We start from the raw sequence: 22,707 nt of genomic DNA on the forward strand, positions 1-22,707 counted from the left end.
GAATTCACAGGAAGCTTAGTTAAGAGGGCTCTGAGCTCCTCCTAGCCCACGACTAACCCCATTCCACCCACAGGAAAATCTGACCAGAGCTTCAGTTAGCAGAGAATTCAAGAGGATCTCCAGACATTTCCCCCCATAAGTGAACTCGTGCACTTTTCAGTGCTGGTGTGGTATATCCAATTACTCCCTTGCTTTCCAGCCAAATTAAGTCAGAATCCCAGAAAGCTCTGCCCATCCTGCATCATAAACCCAGTTCACCAACTTCTCCCCCAGTCACCATCCCCATGTTCCTTCAAATCCCCACCAGAAAGAGGTTATGGCCAGCTAATCCACCTCACCATTTCTCTCTCTCTGGTGGGTTTGGTTATTGGAATGTCTTGATAATTTGGATTTTTTAATGGCTATTTAATAAATATAAACTTTTCAAACATACAGAACAGTAGGAAAAAGAGGGTAGTGAAAACTCAACTACATATCACGTGGATTCAGTAACTGTTGACATTTTGCTGTATGTGCTTCCTGTTGTCCCCAAATTGTACTTTATAGCTGGTTTGTTCAAACTAGGATCTAAAGATTTTCCTTTCACTCCTCATCCCCCAAGGTATTATAACGTTTTGCTTGTATATAATTTATTCAGCAAGAATTTTTTTTTAAAGTTAAGCGCCTGTTATTGACAGCTCTGTGCTGAGCACAGTGACTTTATTCACTGGTAGCCAATGTTTGTTGCTCTGTATGCCCTCATATATCTAAGTTGGCATTGTTTAGCTTAGGGATATGTTTACTTAATTTGCTTGGCACACATTCACATGAGTGGAGAAGCTAGGTATGAACTGCAGACTCATGAGTGCTGGAGAAAAATTACTTCTTCATTTTCTTTAAAATAATTTAAATCTAACTGGAGCCCCCTTCTTGCTTGCCGGACCAGCAGGAAATTCACTATTGCCTTCATTGAGGCTCCCCATGAGGTTGGGCAAAGCTTCTGAGCGGGCTTAAATAGCACCAAAGCATTCAGAGAATGACCTTCTGCATTCTCCTGCATGGAGTGTCTAAGAGCCCTCTGCCTGGCTCCAGACACAGCACACTGCCGTGTCTCTGAGGTCTTGCCTCTTCCATGAATCTCTAGAATGAAGCAGTGTATGGGTCACCTCTCCTCCAGAACCCCTACTTCAGCCTCTTTGCAGGCTGCAGGAAATGGTTTCCTGTTTCCCTCTTGCAATTGGTAAAGCCATCCTCTCTCCTCTCTCATCTCTCCTCCTCAGGAACATCTCCCAGAATCTTTCCAAAATCAGAAAGAACATTTGACTTCAAAGATCTTCTTTCTGCCTTGCAACTTATTCAGCCAATATTCATTAGTATAACTGCAGTGATTGTGGTAACATTGAAAGATTTCTGTTCCAATCACTAGGTAGTATAAGAGTTCTCGCAGCAAACAGGAGAATGAATAAATAATTAAAAATTCTAAATTAAACTCATTCATTCAGGCCAATTGTCATAGCATGTCAAAAGGACCATTGATAAAGAGGCTACTCAGATACTTATTTATCACAAAGCACACCATGCTACTGACATTCTGGTTTATCACGATCCTGAAATCATGTGGTTGCCACTGATTCTAAATAGTTGTTACCTTAGTTGTATTCGTGCATTGTAATGCTTGTGTAAGTGGTAAATGTAGTGTTTCGATATTTATAAACCTAAGAATTTATAAATAAAATATTAAAACAAACTCACAGAATAAAGAGACAACCAACTGTGGATACATTTATTAATGTTCCATTTAAATATCATACAACTCAATCTTCTGAGTCTGCAAAGAACAAGTAATGATATTAATATTAAGTGTAGCCTAGAATACCTTCTGTTACTGTGTGGAAATCCAAACAACCTGAACATTTTTTTCTAAGTGCAAGAATCAGTACAAATTCACACGACACTTTTTATTTCTTTAATACAAAATAATTAATTATTTTAACAAAAATATGAACGTCTCATCAATGGTAGGAATGTAAACCTGGGATGCAAATGGTGCTCTGAGTTGACCATTACAAGATTTAGATATATATCAGAATGGCAATCACATTTTACCAAAGCTCATGGTTTGATTAAAAAACTGTAATTATCAGCAAGAAAAACAATCAAAAAATCAGTTTCACACAATAATGCATTTGAAAGAACAAAATCTTTTAAATTTAACAAAATATTAAGTGATTAAAAATATTAAGAAAATACACTTAAAATGTTCACACTAGCCAGCATGTACTTAAACATAATCAAGCATTTCCAAACATGAAATATTCAACAGCCATTAAAAAAAAGAATATCTATATAAGCATACATTACATTCTAGATTTATGGTCCCACTTATTGGAAAACATGTGTCCACTGAGAAAACAACTTACTTTAAAAGTTATAAATCAAAAGAGTAAAATAGTCATTTTCTATGAAACTTTGACTATTTCATATAAAAGCCTATTAATAATTTATTTTAAAGTGAGAAATTTTAAATTTTGTTGATCTCGTGGAGTTGGAAGGAATTATTTTTGAAATAATGACCTATCTTTATTGTCAATGCTTCAGAAAAATGGTATCAGTGAAATATATTTTCACTTTTTGTTCAAACAATGCTAGTGCCTATATGTTAAAAAGTCTGGTATTTCAGCCAAAATTTTAGAAACATTTCTAAATGTTTTTAATTTGGCACTAAGTCACTGTATTCATTTACCCCTGGATGATGCAATGAAAGATGTAAGTTAAATAATTCACTGTAAATCTTTTTCCTGAAGCTTTGTATTTATTATTGTATTAGTCTGCTCCAGCTGCCACAGCAAAATATCACAGACTGAGTGGCTTAAAGAACAGAAATTTATTTTCTCACAGTTCTGGAAGCTAGAAGTTCAAGATCAAAGTGCTGGGAAATTTAGTTCCTGGTGAGAGCTCTCTTTCTGGCTTGCAGATGATCTCTCACTGTCTTCACATGACCTTTCTTCTCTGCACACCCAGAGGGAAGGCAGAGGAAGAGGGGGACGGGTCTGAGTCTTCCTCTTCTTCTAAGGACACCATTCCTATCTGGTTAAGGCCCCACCAACATGACCTCACTTAATTTTCATTACCTCCTTATAGTCCCGATCTCCAAATACAGTCACGCTGGGGGTTAGGAATTCAAAATATGACTTAGGGGTGAGGGACACAGTCGAGTCCACAACAACTACCATACATCAAATAAACAAAGAATTAAATAAGATCTCTGATGATCTGGGAATTGAGACTAAAATTGAAAGAATTTTTGGTCTCAATGAACAGCTTGTAATGGTATAATGCAAAAAGAATTCAGAAAAAAAGTTTTTATTGAAGTACAGTTGACATACAGTATTATATTAGTGTCAAGTATACAACATAGTAATTCGACAATTACACATACTATAATCACCATGAATTAGTCGCCATCTGTCACCATACAAAGTTATTTTCATATTATTGACTATATTCCCTATGCTGTATATTACATCACCTTGACTTGTTTATTTTACAACTGGAAGCTTGTACCTCTTAATCCCCTTCATCAATTTCCCCTAACCCCTCAACACCCTCCCCTCTGGCAAGTGCCAGTTTGTTCTCTGTATCTCTGAGTCTGTTTCTATTTTGTTTTCTTATTTATGGTTTGTTTTTTTTTTTTAGATTCCACATACAAGTGATATGATATGATATTTGTCTTTCTCTGTCTGACTTATTTCACTTAGCATAATAACATCTAGGTCTATCCACATTATCACAATTGGCAAGATTTTTTATGGCTGAGTAATATTCCACTGTGTATATACATCACATCTTCTTTATCCATTCATCTATCGATGGACTCTTCAGTCACTTCCATATCTTGGATATTGTAAATAAAGCTGCAACAAACACCAGGGTGCAAATATCTTTTCAAATTAGTGTTTTCATTTTCTTCAGATAAATACCCAGAAGTGGAATTGTTGGCTCTTATGGCAGTTCTATTTTTAGTTTAGAACCTCTTTTCAATACTGGCCGCACCAGTTAACATTCCACCAACAGAGTATGGGAGTTCTCTTTTCTCCACATTCTCACCAACACTTGCTTTTTGTTGTCTTTTTGATAATAGCCATTCTGACAAATGTGAGGTGATAGCTTATTGTGGTTTTGATTTGCATCTCCCTGATGATTAGTGATGTTGAGCATCTTTTCATGTGTCTGCTTAGGAGGGGCCGGCTGGAGCCAGCAGCTTAGCAAAGCACACAGCATTAGCTAGGTTGATTGAGAGTGACAGAAATGGCACCTGCCAGCACCAAACCTGCTAGGTGGAAGGAGAGTAAAAAAAATGGCACCCACAAGTGTTCCCCGAGATCCCTGCCCCTCTGGCCCTAAAATTAGCCAGTGACAATCCTTCCCGTATGACCCAGGTGCTTTCCAATATTCTGCCCCTAAAACCAGGACACAGAGCAAGTGAGTTTGTGCACAAGCTCTTCAAGTGTCTTGGTTTCCCAAAGCTCTTCAGATCTCCCAGATGTAAGCCCCGCTGGTTTTCAAAGCCAGACATTATTAGGGCTCAACCTCCCAGTGCAGGTCCCCTGAGCTAGGGAGCCCGACTGGGGCTCAGGCCCCTCACTCCTTGCGGGGAGCCTCCGCGGTTGTGATATCCTTCATCACCACAGGGGGGGATGTGGGTTCTGACTAGACCATGTCTCTGCCTCTTCTTCCTATCTTGATTTGGCCTTTTGCTTGTATCTTTAGTTGTAGAAAATCTGTTCTGCTGGTCAGTCTCAGAGATAGTTCTTCTACATGTAGTTGTAGTTTCGTTATGTCCATGGGAGGAGGTGAACTCAGTTCTTTCTACTCTGCCATCTTGATCCCACCCCTGCAGAATTTAGAAATTTTATATTTTTTTTTACTGAAGTATCATCAGTTACAATGTGTTAATTTTTGTACAATATGTACAGCATGTTTCAGTCATACATATACATACACATATTCATTTTCATATTCTTTTTCATTGTAGGTTACTACAAGATTTGAATATAGTTCCCTGTGCTATACAGAAGAAATTTGTTTATTTTATATACAGTAGTTAGTATTTGCAAATCTCAAACTCCCAGTTTATCCCTTCCCACCTTCTTTCCCCTAAGTAACCATAAGTTTGTTTACTATGTCTGTGAGTCTGGTTCTGTTTTATAGATAAGTTCATTAGTGTCTTGTTTTTCCTTTCTTTTTTTTTTAGATTCCATATACGAGTGATACGGTATTTTTCTTCTCTTTCTGGCTTACTTTACTTAGAATGATGATATCCAGGTCCATCCATGTTGCTACAAATGGCATTATTTTGTTATTTTTTATGGCTGAGAACTATTCCACTGTATAAATATACCACAACTTCTTTATCCAGTCCTCTGTCGATGGACATTTAGGTTGTTTCCATGTCTTGGCTATTGTATATCGTGCTGCTATGAACATTGGGGTGTTATGTATCTCAAATTAGAGTTGCCTCCAGATTATATGCCCAGGAGTGGGATTCCTGGGTCAAATGGTAAGTCTATTTTTAGTTTTTTGAGGAATCTCCAAACTGTTTTCGATAATGGCTGCACCAAACTACATTCCCACCAAATAATTTGTAAAATGGGAGCAAACATTTTGGAAAAAATCAGAGAATTAACCTTAATAAACAGGATTCTAATGGTGGTATCCATACTCTCTGTGGCTTCACAAGAAATAAGTTTCTTAACTAAATAATAAATCAATTTAATTCAACAGTCAATAAAAGTAATTAAGCATATAAGGCTAAGTAAAGGAAACTATAGAGAAACAAATGTATACCACTTGAAACAAAATAAATTATAAATTATAAGGACACTATTCAAATATCTAGTAAATTATGTAAAATGAGTGATGACAAAAGTAAGAAGCATGATGAATTATTAAGTTGTTTCTATTTATTAAACGATGCAACTTTGCCAAATGATGTTTGCAAAGCTCCATGGATTAAAATTAATAAAAATCAATCTGCCTCACTAAATATGATATTCCATGGGGACAGAGAGACTCAGCCAGCCCCCAGCTCTGCCCATACATGTGGGGAGGCCATCCTGGCTCTTCCAATCCCGAACCCATGGGTTAAGTGCAGCCAGTACCACGTGGAGCAGAGACAGCATAAAGCTCATGACTCAGCCCAGAGCTGAGTCATGAGCAAATAAAAGGTGGCTAGTGGTTTAAGCAACTAAGTTTGGGGATTGTTTGTTATGTGATGATAAGATAATTACAAAAGTTCTTTATTTACCAAGGGGCCTTTTTAATTTGGTGTCCACTGTGGCTAGAACTCATGACTTCTAGAAAGGGGAAGTGTATAACGAAAGAAACTCTTATAGCTTAAATGAGCTATGCCTCCAGATCCTCTACCTCCATTTGCTCTCATCCCTACAGCCACGCAAGCCCCTTTCCAGACAAGCAGGGGCACAGGCTTGGGCCCCAGGGATCAGTTATCCTCGGGCCACAGAGTCCTTATCACCCTGTTTGTTTGCAGGGTTTTTTTGGTTAAAATATACCTAATACAACACATTTTAATCATTTTTAAGGTGTTCACTTCTGTGACATTGAGTGCAGGCACATTGCTGTACAACTATCACCACTAACTATCTCCAGAAATTGCTTTATCTTCCCAAACTGAAACTCCATATCTATTCAACAGTAACTTCCCATTCTCCCCTTCCCCAGCCCCTGGCAGCCACCATTGTACTTTCTCTCTCTATGAACTTGACTAGTCTATAGATATTTCATATAGGTGGAATACTGCACTGTCTTATAATTCTTTACATGTTGAATATCTCTCTCCCTCTATAAACTTCATCTTCTTCTTTGCATGGCCATATAACAAATATCCAGTAAGTGTTCATGAAACGGATGTGTATGTGTGTATATATAGATGGATGGATGCTGTTATCAGTCTGACTGATGTGGAAGTTGACTTAAACTAGTCTGTCCCACTAGATAATGAGCAACATGAAGATGGACCATGTCTACCTCTTACTTATTTACTTAAGAGCACTTACCAGTCTGCAAACCCAATAAACATGGCACCATCCATGCCTATAAGGAGCTCAAAAATGAACGGAGATGCACAGAGCCATCTGTGACTTTGATAAGAATCTCAACAGAGAAGTGCAAATGCTTGTAGAGCACCTAGCACAAGGCTTCGGACATAGGGTGTGTTGAATAGATGTATTTTTCACTGAACTGACTCAGATGATAAGCTAGTCAGGAAGCTTTTCAGCTTAAATTCCCACTTTCAAGCTGTGTGAATTTAGCCAAATGACTTCTCTCCACACCCTGCAGATGTGATTCTGTTCTGACATGAACACCAGGTATAAGCCAGCTTGGCCTGTGCAGCAAACACAGAGCCATATTTTCACCAAAGATGGTGGGAGAGGGACAGAGGGGGACCAGGGAGGGACAGGAATCACAGAACTGACAATTTCAGAGAATCATGGGTTAGGGAGGCAGAGTCATGGGATGCGGCTTCCTGCTCGTGTTCTGAACTCGTCTAAATGTCATCTTCCTGACAGTGCTGCCTTCTATGGAAATTAAGTGATCTTCCTATTATTAGCCCGTTAAACAGGCACTGTAAACAGATCGCAAACAATGAGGCTTTGTTAGAAACACTCCATTTAGTTCTAGGCCCTGGCTCCTTCCACACCTGGAGATGTATCAGCTATTTTAACAACACTCCCTCATCATGGTTCTGTACATGTAACTTCAGGGAAGGAGTTGTTTCTGCAGAAAGACTCCTATAAATCTTACAGGAAAATGTAATGTGTACATAAAGCCCCAGAAATCCTACCAGGCTCCAGACACGTCTGTCACAAATTCAGCCAAGACCCATCACCTGAGAAGGGAGATGGAGCGGAAAAGCCAAAGCCATGGAAAGGAAGCCTGTGTCACAAACAGAGAATTAAGGTGGAGAGCAGTTGCAGCAAGAGGGGAGGAAGTCACAGCAGTAAAACCACCCTTGAAGGAACCGATAACCCAAAAATCTTTCCTACAGTCAACAGTGGAATTTGGGCTTCAATTATTTTTCCATTTGTTTAACAAACATTTATTCATAGTCTACTGTATGCCAAGTCTTGTGTAGGCACTTAAAAGCTGATATGCTGATTTACTGGTAATTCTCAAACCTCCAGGCAAAACAGTAAGTTCCCACTGGCAAACCCCCATTTGGGAGTTGCCAGAAAGCCCCCACCCAGCCTTCGGGGGCCCCCTTCTCTCTCAGTCCCACACTGAGGCATGGAGGTGAGCCAGAGAGACTCAAACAACACCCCAAGGAGCCTCTCTCACTCAGGCCAATGAGTCCTTCCCTGAGGCTGGGCAGCTGTGGGTGTATTCTGGGTTAAAAATCTTTTCTCCACCCTGAAACTTGAGTTGGGGGCAGAAGTATCACTTTAAGCTACAGACCAGCCATCAGAGATAAAAGTGTCCCAAAGTCGACAAAAAAAATCCAAGCAAAAAGCAACCCTGGCCAATCCCCCCAAGAGTCAGCTCTGAAGAGAGGCTGCAGCCCACGGCTCACTCAGGACAAAACCAGTTTTGCCTGCACTTAGAAAGGTATGTAACTTATTTTTCTTTTAACCCCAGGTATTCCATCTCATCTGTGACTAAACTGTTGTTTTGATTCAGAATGTAGACTTAGAATACTGATGACCTGTTATACCTTCAAAGTGCCCTTGAATAAGAAACGAGCACAGAGAGGCTGGGAATTCAGTGACCTTCTGTGGCAGAGCCTGTGACTAGCCATGCACTTAGCTTCTGCCACTGAGAATGATTCAGTTGCTCTAATGTCCAGGCAAAGGGGAGGAAAAGCAGATCCAAACTTAGAAAAGTTTCGATTCGTGCATTTTCAAGTCTTCGGAACAGCAGTGATTGTGCTCGCTCAGCCACCCTCATCCCCAGAGCTCAGACTCTAACCGATTCTCACAGAGGTCTGGGAAACTGATAGATAAAATGACCTCCTGTAAAAATGGTTCCAAAAACAAAACAAAACAAAAAATGGGTCAGGAAGAAGCTAGTGGCTTGGCCCAAGGCTTAATGCTAAATCAGCTTCAGAACCGAGAGCGGAAGCTTCTAGGGCTGAGCCTTTACTCTCGCAGTTGCTCCCACAGCCTGAGAAGTCGGCCAACAAAATCCAACATCTTTTTTTTTTTAATCCTAGAATCAGCACCATCAAGCCAGAGCTAAGAAATAATGCTGCCAGCAAAATGAGGAAAGTGCAAAAATTACTTAATTACTCAGGACATGTTGGCAGACACTTCTGCTTGTCAAATCCCTGGTTGTCTGTATGGTTATTTACATCTGAATTAATTTACACAGTTTTAAATACTCGTTAAGTAGCAGCAAAGATCCTACCAGAAACTTGCCGGAAAAAATCCTCTCCCTCATCCCTGGTTTATTCACCAGCATACAAGACCCTTCTCCATGGCCTCCCTTGTCCTGATCACTGACCCTTCTAACTCTGGCTCCTTCAAGGTGTCTATATTCCCACTCAGGCCCATGTAAATTCCAAATCCCACTGGCCACACGCCTCAGCTGGGCAATCAGGAGCATAAACCCCCTGCCCCTGCCTGTCCCACTGCTCCACACAGGGTTCACTTCCTAGGGCTGCCAAGCAAAATACCACCAACCGGGGAGACTTAGAACAATAGAAGTTTATTTTCCTCACCGTTCTGGGAGCTCGAAGTCTGAAATCAAGGCCATGCATCTCCAAAGTCCCTGCAGGAGGAGGAGTCCTTGCCTCTTCCAGTTTCCAGGAGCTCCTGGTGTCCCTTGGCTTGTGGAAGCATAACTCTGATCTCTGCCTCCATCTTCACATGGCCCTCTACCATGTCTCTCTCTGTCCTTTCCTCTTCTTACAAGGACACCAGTCATGGGATATAGGGCCTGTAAGAGGCTTGCATTGTCCCAGAGAAGCAGAGTACATGCTCTGAAGTTCCCAGAGGCCCCAGGTGTTCTGGCTGTTACTAGATTCCCTTTAGAGGTTTGAGGTTCAGATCCTGATCCTACAAGGGAAAAGCTGATCATTTACATGTAACTGTCCCTCTCTGCCTGTTGTTTTCATGCACGTCATGCACAACCCTCTCTGAATACTGCTGCCACTTCCGATCACCAAATGCAGAGTTGGGGATGGGGACGGTGGGAGGATTTCCACACATTAGGCAATTCTGCAGAATATTGTCAAATGCTTTTTCTGCAGCTCTTGAGATGAGCATATGATTTTTAATCCTTCTGCAGACACTAGCTGGGTGTCCCACAATTTAACTCAATTCTGACACTACCTACCTGGAGATAGTGGCAGATCCCGCATGTTCAAAGCTCAGTTCCACAACTTTCCCCATTTCAGATGCCAAACACAAGTCCAAGTTGTTAACCACTAATTTGCTAGGGTGGCTCAGGAACTCAGGAGACAAGTCTACTTACTAGATTACTGGTTTATTACAAATGACATTAAACGATATAAATGATGAGGAGATACATGGGATGAGGTCTGTAAAGATCCCAAACACAGGAGTTTCTGCCTCCATGGAGTTTGGGGTGCACATGGATGTGTTCCACCAACCTAGAAGCTCTCTGAACCCCATCCTTTAGGATTGTTTTAGCGGCTTCATTACTTAGGCGTGGTTGATTAAATCATTGGCCATCAATGATTAAAGTCGATCTCCAGCCCCTCTCCCCTCCCTGAGGTCGGGAGTGGGGCTGAAAGTTCCAACCCTCTAATCACATGGTTGGCTCCCCTGGCAACCAGCCCCCAACCCTAGGTTACCAGGGGGCTTTCCAAAAGTCACCTTATTAATCTAAACTCAGGTGTGGTTGAAAGGAGCTTGTCATGAACAATAAAGCATCCATTTCACACTTGTCTCTCTGAAGCCATTTCAGGAACAGAGGACAAAAAGATGCTCCCACTGTTCTTATTGCTTAGGAAATTTCAAGGGTTTTGGGAGCCACGATCCAGAAAGTGTGGACAAAGACAAAATATATATATATATGTATTATTTTTACAGTAAATTACCAATGCCACACATCCCCATTTCTCCCCCAGCACTGGGTGAGGGGAGGATTTTTTCTGTGAGGAGAGAACTTCCCTACATCACACCCTGTACTCATAGTAAAAGTCCATGATCGGCATAGGTCCAGATTGGCTCTTGTCACGTGAGGTGTAGATGTGTGTCTCTAGAAAACCCTTTTCTCTTCTAGCAAAGTCTGGCTCTCAAGACTATTGCCTGCTTATAGGTTCAAAAAATCTAATGTGAAATTTAGAACTGAACCATGACTCTTTTGTCCTAGGCTTTTCCTCCTCCCTTAAGACACTGATCAGTGTGTGTGTGTGTGTGTGTAGCTACAGGACAACCAGAAACTTGGGAGTTTTAGGAATAGAAGAACTGAATTTTGATTTAATAACATTAATATACCTCCCAGCCTGTCCACTGTGTGGGCTATGGAAGCACATATGTGATCCCCTGAAGAGACTGTGTCATCCATCTATTCACAGCATCAGCATCATGCCTGGCATAGGGTGGATGCTCATTACATGTGAGTTGAATGACTGTCAGGGGGTCTGGAAGCCTTCATGATAGAGGTGACATTGAGTCAGACCTTGAAAAATAAATGAGTGGTATTTTGATCAAGGGACATGGGCAGAAAAGACATTTCAAGCAAAGGGCAAAAGAACAAAGGCACCAAAGAGAGTGACATCTTCAAGAATGGTAGAGTCTGGTGTGACTGGTGGGTGGTGGCATAGGAGGCTGGAAAGGTCAGCTGAAGCGAACGCTAAAGGGCTAGAGTGATATGCCACAGAGGAAGGAAATAGAGAGAGGTGATGAAGGCTGAAAGTAGAGGGTGCATCCAGACCTGTTCATATAAGTTGTCGATCGAAAAAAAAAAACCAAAACACACAACATGAGAGCTGTGAGTTAAGGTTTATTTGGGGCCTAATGAGGACGATAGCCTGGGAGACAACCTCTCAGATAGCTCTGAGGGACTGCTCAGAGCAGAAGTAGGGAGAAGGTCAGTGTATGTATGTATGTGTATATATATATCTATATATATGTGTGTGTGATTTTAGTGAAGTTTGGCACACATTTTGACAGAAGGTCACTGCTAGTTATGGGAAGGCTGCTGCTAGTCTCTGATAATGATTTTAATGCTTTTCTAGATATGAGAAGATGCAAGAAACTGGGTTCATAAAATCTTCTCCTGAAAATACCTAACTATCTGAAGGCCTGTCCTGCCCGTTTTTCCCAGAGCACAGATGCCTCATTCCTGATCTGTGCCCTGAACTCCTCTCAGGGTGTGCTGAAGGTCAGTGACTACAGTGGCTGGTGACTTCATTCCTGTGGAACCAGATGGCGAGCGACAACTTGTAGTTGGCAGAATTAATGCTCTGTTGTATTACCTCCCATAACAGATTACTGGAGAAGCCAGCATAGCTGGGGTTCTTCCCTGACCTGCTGAGACTGATGTCAGCAGATGTGGCTGTGTGCTTCCCACTCCTAATGATGTCCCTTGGTCCTACTGGTACAGACTTAGTGTTGGGTCAACCACATGGACGTTTCTGAGAGTCCCGTGTTCTTATCTTACCCGAAGGCTGAGGAAAACAGTACAGTCAGTTAGGCCACAAACTAGGAATATTCCAAAGAAATAAATTAAATGACCAAAGAATGCTTCATTTTTTTCAAAATGGTCAATGCAAATCAAAAGGCTGAATCGTGTAGCCAAATATACACGTATATATCTCAAGTGATAAATACGTTTGTTCATCAAATTCAAGTTTTGCAATCCTGATGACTGCAACGTGAACATTTTTACCAGTCTTTGTTCCACGACAAAAAAGATCAGCTTCCCAGAAAGGAAGGGTCTACATCAGCAATTTTTCTCTGTCTTTTAATGAAACATTGTCTGCTCCGACATAAAGGATTTGTGATAAAACCGGTGTTTTCCCCCTAGTCGCCAAATAAGATTTTAAATTCAGTTTGTTCAGGATCAGGAAGTACTTTCCTGTCTTAAGTATCATCAGGCGTATTATCTTCTCTGAGTCTCCCTTATTCTAAGGATGTTCAAGGACAAATAATCATACGGAGTTTACGAGGATTGTGAGCCTCTATGCAACAGACTAGAGATTTTTTTTTTCCTCATGCCTTTGCTCTGTATATTGTAACTCTCTTTCACAGGAGAGAACTGGACAAAAAGGAAGCTGGAAATTATAATAAAATGCTTTTGAAACATTAAGAGTGATGGTAATGTTAGCAATAACAGTATGCAAAAATACCCTTTTTAAAAGTTGCCCATAAAGATCTCAAAGAACTATGTATGCTGTGGAATGATTTCCCAGGAAAGGGTTGTAAGTGATGCTAACTCAGGCCCAGGTGATTTGGAAAGACGAGTATGTTCTGGTTTGAAAGATACATAGATAGTGGTGTCAATGAAAAAATTAATCAGTCAACCTAAGAAAGATACAACAAATTTGATTTGGCTGTACCTTAAATGACACAGTACTGGCAGTTTACACAATCTAGATCTAAACGTTCAACGCGAGTAGTGGTCATGGGTCATCATGGCCCCTACACAATTAAGAAGGAATGTTATCTTTCAAGGAGTCATCTTGTTGATATGAGGAGAATGCTGCTCTTTATGGTTAGGCAGGTATTTCTGCTGATGGGTAGGTGTGGTCAATGCATAATGCAGGTACACCAAGCACAGAAGAGGGCAGAGAGGAGGCCAAAGGGCAGAGAAAATTTTTTATATTTAAATTTTTCTTGTCTTGCCATAAAATATGAATTTTATTTCACAGTGGGGTATGGTTCAGAACATCACATATACTGGAGCAAGGAGTGGTCTAGTGTCAATTCGTGTCCTCCTTATTCTTTTCCAAGTCTTTCAGATTGAACCCTTTCCACTGCCATTGCCGCTGCCCTAAATCCAAGTTCCATTACATTAAGAAGAGGCTACCTTAATTACAGGGGAGCAGAATCTGCCACCCAAAAATGTATCTCTTTGGAACGTTATTTTAAGCTGATTATTTTCTAAGAAACAGCAGACTTGGGACAAACTCTGAAAACCAAGTAGGGATACCCTTTTGTAAGAAACATTTAAATTTGTGAGGAAAACCTCCATTTGTAACGGCTTTTCCCACCACTGAACCAGGAAGAGGAGGATGGCAACTCTCTAGAAACTTTTCAATGGAAAAGACTTAAATCTGCATAACAATCTTACCTGTGTTCATAGTGTGTCTCCTGGTAACTTCCATAACTGACTTTCCCCACCTTCAGCGTCCTCTCTTGTCTTTAGCTGAAGATGGTGTTTAAGGTGAGGATTTCAGCCATGTTGGCACGTTACTCAGTTCTCCTGGGTCTCTCCTATGTATGCTAGTTATTAAACTTTGATTTCTCCTGTTAATGTGTGTCAGGACAATTTAATTCTTAGAGCAGCCAGAAGAACCTAGAAGGACAGAGGAAAATTTCTTTCTCCCTCATATAATCACCTCCCATTTCAGGGGTTTTTAATCAGGGAATACAACAAAATTCATTGGAAGCTTTTTCCAAATATTGATTTCTTGGGCTCTACACCAGACATCCTGAATCAGAATCTCCAATGGTGAGTGACCCCGCATAGGTAGTTAGAAACACTCCCGGGGTGATTCTAAAGTGCTTCTCTGATTAGGAATCACTAAACCAAACAATCCAGTCTCTAAACTCACTCTCCACTGTTGCATAACATCTCTCCATTTACCTCCCTAGGGCATCTCTTTGAAAATGTCGAAAATCATCAGAAATTCCCAATAATGAACAGGATAGTTGATAGCTGGCTCCCACCCACCGATCTTCATATTGCTGTTCTGATCTTCTCTCACTCTTCCACAGTTTGGCCAAACTGGTCCACTCTCTTATTGGTATTTCCACCCTTGAGCTGGGACTCATGCCACCCTCTCACCTGGCATGTCTCCACCCATCCCAACACACATCCATCAGTTGCTCCCTAACAAATATTCCCAGTCCTTTGAGACTCACCTCAAGTCCTGCTTCCATAAAGCCTTCTTTGGTCCCTCAGGACTCTGTCCATTGCCAGAAACGTTCTTTCTGTCCTCTGAATTCTTCCAGCACTTTGTGCGTGCCTGAGGAAAGTAAGCACATAACGTGATGGAGGGGGGAGTGTCTAGGAGCAATTTCTTTAAAGTTTAATGTTTTTAAAAATGTATATGAGTTTTGAATTCTCCACATTCTATGAGGACCACCAATCCATGAGGAAGATGTGTCATGTTTATTCTATAGCTTCTGTTACCCCTGGGCACATGCCATGTATCCCAGCAATACATCCATTAAAGTCACATGGCTGAGTAACAGAGAGAAAGTGAGACAGGACAGAATGGGACAGGGCACAACCATTAAAAGAATGACCCAGCAATTAAGGATAGGACATAAACTTCTTAAAACTCAACTAGGCCTAAGACAGCAAAAAAATTCAACTTCCAGAAGGACTTGAGGCCCAAGATGGTGGAAGATTTGACTTCCAGTAGACCTTGAGCTTCATTATACACTCATCGTAATGTATTAGCATGCTAAATGATACTCCCACAGGCACCATGACAGTTCCAAGGCTGACCATAAAAAGTCAACAAGTGGGCAGTGGCCCAATCCTGAAAGTGGCCCTACCTCTTCCCCACAACAGTTGGAATAATCCTCCCACTTGTTAGCATATGAAATTACTGAACTCATAAAAACTAACAACACTGTACCAGTTGACCTCTCTCTCTCTTGCCTTCTGAGAAGGCCTGCACTCTGTCTATGGAGTGTGTATCTCCCTGAGTACACCTATCTTTATTCTACTATGGCTCGCTCTTGAATTCTCTCCTGTGCGAAGTCAATTTTTTTTTTAAAGAACATAAGCATGTTTAAGGTTGAACATTTTTCACCTGGGATCCCTCCAGGTTGAAGGTCTGAGCATTGTGACAGAACCCTCACTTGGCAAAATGCATCCCAGGGACTCGCCTGAGACCTGAGACACAACCATCCTCTCATGCCCCATTTTCCTGCAACAGAAGGACTCGATAAAGATATCTGAAATAATGAACAGATAAATGAAAAATAAAGTCCAGTTCTTCTCCTTTCTGTTGTTAAGAGCTGCTCCTAACCTCTGAACCAGCAGACCTGACCATCTCAGTATTCAGAAAAACAAAGTCCTCTGGTCAGCACGACTCACCCTCCTTAGACAGTATCTGGGACATCTTCTGATTCTGGAGCAGGCCATTTGGAGTCCCCTACCCACCTCAACAGGCTTCTCAAAATAGTTCTAAACACATACTCCTTCTCTCCAAGAGGAACTGGGGTGAATAAAGTTGCTTCCATTTCATTACATATATATGTGAGAAGAAACATCTGTGGTGATTCATCCAGGACACCACCTCAGATATTTCATTATCCATCACCACTATTTTAGATTAAAACTAATCAGTAGCTACATCAGGGAGAAAAAAATTATATGTTTTGGTTTTTTTCTATCTTTAGGTAACATACTTACCACAGCCAAACCTATGAAAGAAAAGTCCAGCCACACTTGTCTCTACCATAAGACGCTAATACTTGCCTATAAAACTTCATGTTAATACACTAACACACTTTAAGGCCTGATCATCCATGGCTCTCTATTTACTATACGTCGCAGTTAAAAGAAAGAAACGCAGGCACAACTGGAGGAGGCACAGAGAAAGGGCAGAGAAAACCCCAGGCCCTCAGGATATCAAAGCCAAGTAGTATGTTAACTTTATGAATGAAAATACAAAGATCATCTGGAGAAGAACCAGCTCCCCTAATCCTCGCACATCCCCTTTGCTCAATTTTTGTCATCAGTCTTCACTCCTTTTTTGTGCACACCTGCCCCATCATCTGGGTGGATAAATGTTTAATGTTATATCCTGGCATGGCCCGTCTGACCCTAGAGATCTGAAAAGGCATCCAGGACAGGCAGCTCCAGCCCCTTCCTCTCCAGGCTTCCCAGAACCCTGCTTATCCCCTGGTAATTTGGATACGACCAGTCTGTCTCTCAAATTCCAGGTTGAGAATGACTCAAATGTTATCCCTAAAGATCCTTAGCAAAGCCAATGAGCTAAATATGACCTTAATCATCTTTCAAGAAAAGAAAAATGATGCCTGTCACCTTTAAAAAGCCAACCATTCACTAACAGAATAATGGGATCATAAGAATAATTATTTTCCCTGATGCAAACCGTATACAGTAGCACTGTTTCAAAAGAGTGGTAAATTTAGGATGTAAGAACATCCTCACATTAGGAGGTAATCAACATGCTTTGGGCTTTTCATATTATAGTCTCAATAATGAGTAATTTATGACAGCAATGAATAATTTATGTGTCTGAATATTATTTGCACCAATTAGCAAAATACATAGTCAGATTAACTAGCAGATAGTAGAGACCTGTGAAAGTGGGACACAAAAGCAAAAGGCTTTTAAATGAGGGATAGAAGGGCATAAACTGGAGCAATGATTTCCAATCGTTTCCCTATGATGATGCCTCTTTTATTTCAAGAAATGTTAGGACTCTGATTAGACAGCAGATTAGACACTCATAGCTCCTGCTCCCTCAAAAACCTCACAAAAATGGAAAGGAGCCTTGCAGGAAGGCTAAAATCTTGGAACAAAGAGAACAGGATAAAGACAGTAGCAACACAATACTGGAAACTGGAAAGCAGATGGATAGGTAGTGACTGACTTTGAAGACCTAAGAAAGCTGAATCCTAAACCAGCTCCAGGTACCCCTGGGAATGGAGATGAAGTGGGGGCTAAACACAAAGGCTCTGATTGAAAGTCTATTTAAGATACAGTTAGACCCCCCAACCCCCACCCCCATTCCCTCAGCACTGCCTTGGCCAAAGATGAGAGGCTTACTCTCCAGGAAAGGAAAAAAAGCAGGACCCGAGGCACAGCTAAGAATGGGGATGGCAAATTAAAAATATGAGGGGCATAAATTGAACATTTACAGACTTAATTTTGAAACACCATCACCTCCCCCATCTCAGGCCTACTTCTACTCAGTTCCTAGACACTACTGGCCAGACTTTACCCCTTAGACTGGGGACTGCAAGAGACTTCCCTTTAAAATTTGATCCTAAAGAAAAATGACCTAAAGATACTGACATCAAGAGATTCCCCAAAGACATGCTCCAGCCAGATAACATAGGGAAGCCCATTTTGACAAGCCCCATCCAACATGCAGAGAATTTCCAATAGGCTTTGTGGAGCCCACTCATGCATATAAACAGAGGGCCTAGGATCACTGGGACATTTGAGAAGCTTTCTAAGATGAAAGAGAGACCAAAACAAACAAGCAGGAAAAAGCAACTTGGAGGGAACAAAACTTATAAAAAGAAAAATAGAGATTACAAAAAAAACAAAAAACAAAAAAAACCTGTATTATTAAAAACTAAAAATATGATGACAGAAATGAAAATCCCAATAGAAGGATGAGAAGTTAAAATTGAAGAACTCTCTCAAAAATAGAGCCCAAGGCAAAGAGACAGAAGACAGGAGAAGGAAAGAAAAGGAATACATGAAAAGACAACCAGTTCAGTAGGTCCAGCATCTCAACAGAAATATTTGTAATAAGGAGGTGTTCTTTGCTTTCTACATGGAAAAGAAGAAACTCACAAAGAAATAACTGAGATTTCCCAGGATAGAAGGACATGAGTTTCCAGACTGAAAGAGCCTACTGAGTACCCAGCACAACAGATGGAAAATAGAAGCATTCACTTTGAAATTTTAGACCATGAAGGATAAGAAAAAATTCTACAAGCTTTCAGAGAGAGGAAAAATGAGGAGCAGAGGAATTTCAACAAAAGTGTAGATAATCAAAAAGATGTTGGGTTTCTCAACAGCAATACTGGAAACTAGGAGACAAGGAAGCAGGGGAAATGTCTTCAATTCCACATATTGATACAGTCAAACAATAATTAAGTGTGGGGTAGAATAAAGATATTTTTAGACATTTAAGATCTCAAAACACTTACTTGGCATGCATCCTTTCTCAGGGAGGTACTAGAGGTTGTGTTCCACCAAAACAAAAGAGTAAACTAAGAAAGAGAAGGACATTGGATCCAGGAAACAGAGCAAACACAAAAGAAAGACAAAGAGAAAAAAAATTTGGGGATAATGGGGGAAAAAATGCCATCTCAAGACAGCAGCTATTTAATAACTAGCCTAGTCTGGAGAAGGTCAGGAGGCTCTGGAAATCATCAAGAAGATGAAACTGATAGACATACCTAATGTAGTTACATATCGAAAGCAGGTTCACACACTGGGAGCAAGTTGGAAGAATGAATCAGTGGTAAGTGCAAAGAAAGCTAACCAATCAAACACACAGGACAAAAGGTTTTATAGAAAAGAAAAAGTAATCATAGTATACTATGTGGCTCAGTTATGAGTAGCACTTACTTAAGTCATAGGAATGCAGATACTGAATACTGATCTAACCACATGTGTGACAGAAAGAGAGGGCAGTATGTAAAGAAAACTAAATTCCTCTCTACCTTGATGGAAAATAAATTATTCCTAACACCCAAAAATCAAGAAAGAGAAATAAAAGCATGTTATTTAGAAACATGGGGGTAAAAACCAAAAGACAAAAGAGCCCCAGACCCCAGAGAGATGCAGGTAATGGTGACATTTTAGTAATAAATCCTCCGACACTGGTCTTCTCCCTGCAGTTTTGCTTTTCTCCTCCAGTAACCATGAGGCAGTTTGGAAAAACAGAAGACACATACGAAGTTTCATTATTTCATCCAAACAGACTTGAGAGAAGTGACATCCAGGTATGACACAGAGACAAACATGGGATTTCTGAGTTAATTAAAATGAGGTGGAGAAAGAAACAGGCCAGGCAAGGACGGCATTTTCACTGGTGGTCTGGAAGAGCGGGCGGGTGAGTGAGGGAGAGGAGGAAAGGAAGAGACGCTGGCCAGACATCAGCTGTGTGATGGACGGAAGCAGGTGACAGCCGAGATGGTTCATCCCTTCACTCCATCCCTGACTGCCCTCCGCATGCCAGGCTCTGTGCTGGGTCCCTGCCTCGTGGAGGATACAGAGCAGAGAGGAATGAGTAATAACTGGTATGACCAGAGAGGCAGGGGCTGCCACAGGCGCACACAGCACCAGGCTTGGAGGCTCAGAAAAGCCTTCCCAGGTGGAGCAACACTAACCTCGGGCTTGAAAGAGGAGTTAGCCTGTCACGTGGCGGGGGCTGGGGTGGTGGGGAGCCAGGGGAGGAAGCCCCAGGCTGGAGAACTGCAGGTGTGAAGCTAGATCGATGCGAGGGCCTGGAGCAAAGACGGCAAGAGGGACAGAGCTGGGTTCACAATCTCAGTGGGGTAAGGGCCACAGGACAAGCCCAGAAAATGTACAGCCTTATCCCTTAGGAGCAGACTGCGAGGTTCCTACGCCTCACCTGTGCTGCACTCTTGCAACAATAACCTACTTGGCCGCAGGTATGATACAGGCCGGGGGTTTGGCTGTCACCTGACAGTGACTTGGGGACGCAGCTGGACCACACAAACTTAAACCACAACTACAAGACTGATTTAAAATTTTGGCAAGAAAAAAAAAAACATTTGCAGTGTGTCCCCTCCCCTACACACCCTCAGGTCTCCTCCTCCTAAAAACTCACCCCCTGTATATTGTATATATTGAGAGGAGCCCCCAAGCATTGCAAAGTCTATGCTGGGGAACGGTTATCAGTTTGACAGCTTGCCTGTTGCGACTGAGATAACCTCTGCAGAATTGAAGAAACTGGACTTTTCATTTCCAAACCTGCTCACACACAGCCTTAGGGGCATTTGTAAGGTGAGACCAAAAAGGACTAGGATGGGAGTTTGGCATTTGCAGATACTAACTGCTGTTTATAAAACAGATAAACAACAAGGTCCTACTGTATAGAACAGGGAACTAAATTCAATACCTTGTAATAGCTTATAAAGAAAAAGAATATGAAAAGGAATATATATATGTATAACGAAAAAAAGAGGACTCAGAAGCGGGGCGATGTCTGCCCGTCACTTGCTGAGTCCTACACGATCCCACCCGCCCCAACTAGCACCGCAGCTGCTGCAGGCTCTCTTAGCCAGAGACCTGTCAGGAGCCAATTGAGCTGTATCCATCCAGATATTGCCATACATTTGTTTCCACTCTAATTATTCCTTCTGGCAGACAGAGGCATCCTGGTGTAAGACAGAGCAGGCCAACGCCACCCAGGCACATGGGCCAGGCAGCAGGCAGAGTGCAGTGAGGTGGCTCTGCCATCTGGTGCTTAGAAGGAAGGGCCTGAGCTCACACCTCCACCCCCAGCCCCTGAACTCCAAACTTCCCAGAGCAAACCGTGTGGTGATGCCTCCATTTAATTCTATTCAGTCCCATGTGTCTGTGTTGTGACTTCTCATCCTCTTCCAGTGAGCCCCTGACATTCGTTTTGACCTGATCTCACCAGGATAAAAATGCTGCGTTGTCAGGGACAAGCGTTGAGAGTGGGAAGCAGAGTAAGCTAAGAGTATAATTTGTCTTGAAGTCTCCACAAACCCTGGGAACAGCCTGATGTCTTCTATCCAGACACAGACCTGATAGAAATAATGACGGATTATTTTCCTGAAAATAATTACTGTTATGCTTAAACCAAATTTTCTCTATTTTTGTCATCTTAGAAGACAAGAGGTATGTTCTAAATGCTGGTGTGACTATTTCTTCTACCCTCTTTGTGCCACCAGTGCCCTGCAAACAGCAGGCATTTATAAGTGTTCATCGATGCTAGATGATGGATAATTCGCACCAGAGCCTGCTTGTTTAGAAAAGGAACTTTCAGGGAACCAAAGATCTAGAAGCACAGGCATGGGCTACCCCAGATAGGGTGCACCTCCACATCTGACTGATCCAGGGAGCCCCCTCTATCAAATCAAACAAAAACATGACTCATATCACATGGACCCTTTCAATGTGGGGACTTACTCCTCCCCAGAACCCCACCTAGGGATCCCCTTGTGGAAAAAACATATATTCACCTTATAGATTTTGTCTGAGATTCTGTCTTCTCTCTGGGAAGATATTTGGAGATGCCACTCGGCAGAAGAGGTTTGGAGAGACCAGATGGCTGGTAAACGAGAGGCTATTCTCAATCCAGGGCCAACAGGAAAGCGGGAAGCTGGAGCTCAAATTTAGATTGAAACCTGGTATCCAACAGTATAAAGTTAGAAACTCCATTGAACCATCTGGTTCTTTTGAATAAATACCTGTCTGTCCAATCCGAGAAAGGAAAGGAACTTGAAAGTCTAGCTTTCTTCCCAGACACAGCATCTGGACCATCAGTAGCGCCGAGCCGCCACGGGAGATGCTTGATATGGACCAGCTGACTGAGCCTACATTAATGGCTGCTGATCTTAAGGATCTTAAAGTTCTTTGGAATCTTTTTGATTCCACACCTCTTTCACATTTCTCTTCCCTCCACCTAATTCTTTTTTTCATTATACTACCTGAAGCTAGAACACACACACACACACGCACATGCACACACCATGCAACCCCATCTAAATGTTTCAATATAGCATTGTCCTTCTGCCAACCCACCATCATGGTCTTTCCTTCTCACTGACATACACCTCTCTACTGTCTCTC

At 41.6% G+C, this 22,707-nt stretch overlaps 1 long non-coding RNA gene across 1 annotated transcript; it reads right to left on the reverse strand.

Annotated features, from left to right (window-relative positions):
• Positions 1–1,846: 1,846 nt before the first annotated feature.
• Positions 1,847–22,256, reverse strand: LOC116285252 (uncharacterized). The gene is made up of 5 exons (XR_012063567.1): positions 22,098–22,256; positions 15,054–15,157; positions 14,260–14,484; positions 9,716–10,052; positions 1,847–4,873 (listed from the first exon to the last, which is right to left on the reverse strand). It is a non-coding gene; the product is annotated as an uncharacterized lncRNA (long non-coding RNA).
• Positions 22,257–22,707: the final 451 nt, after the last annotated feature.

Source organism: Vicugna pacos, chromosome 23 (genome assembly GCF_048564905.1).
Source record: "Vicugna pacos chromosome 23, VicPac4, whole genome shotgun sequence".
Lineage (NCBI taxonomy): Eukaryota > Metazoa > Chordata > Mammalia > Artiodactyla > Camelidae > Vicugna > Vicugna pacos.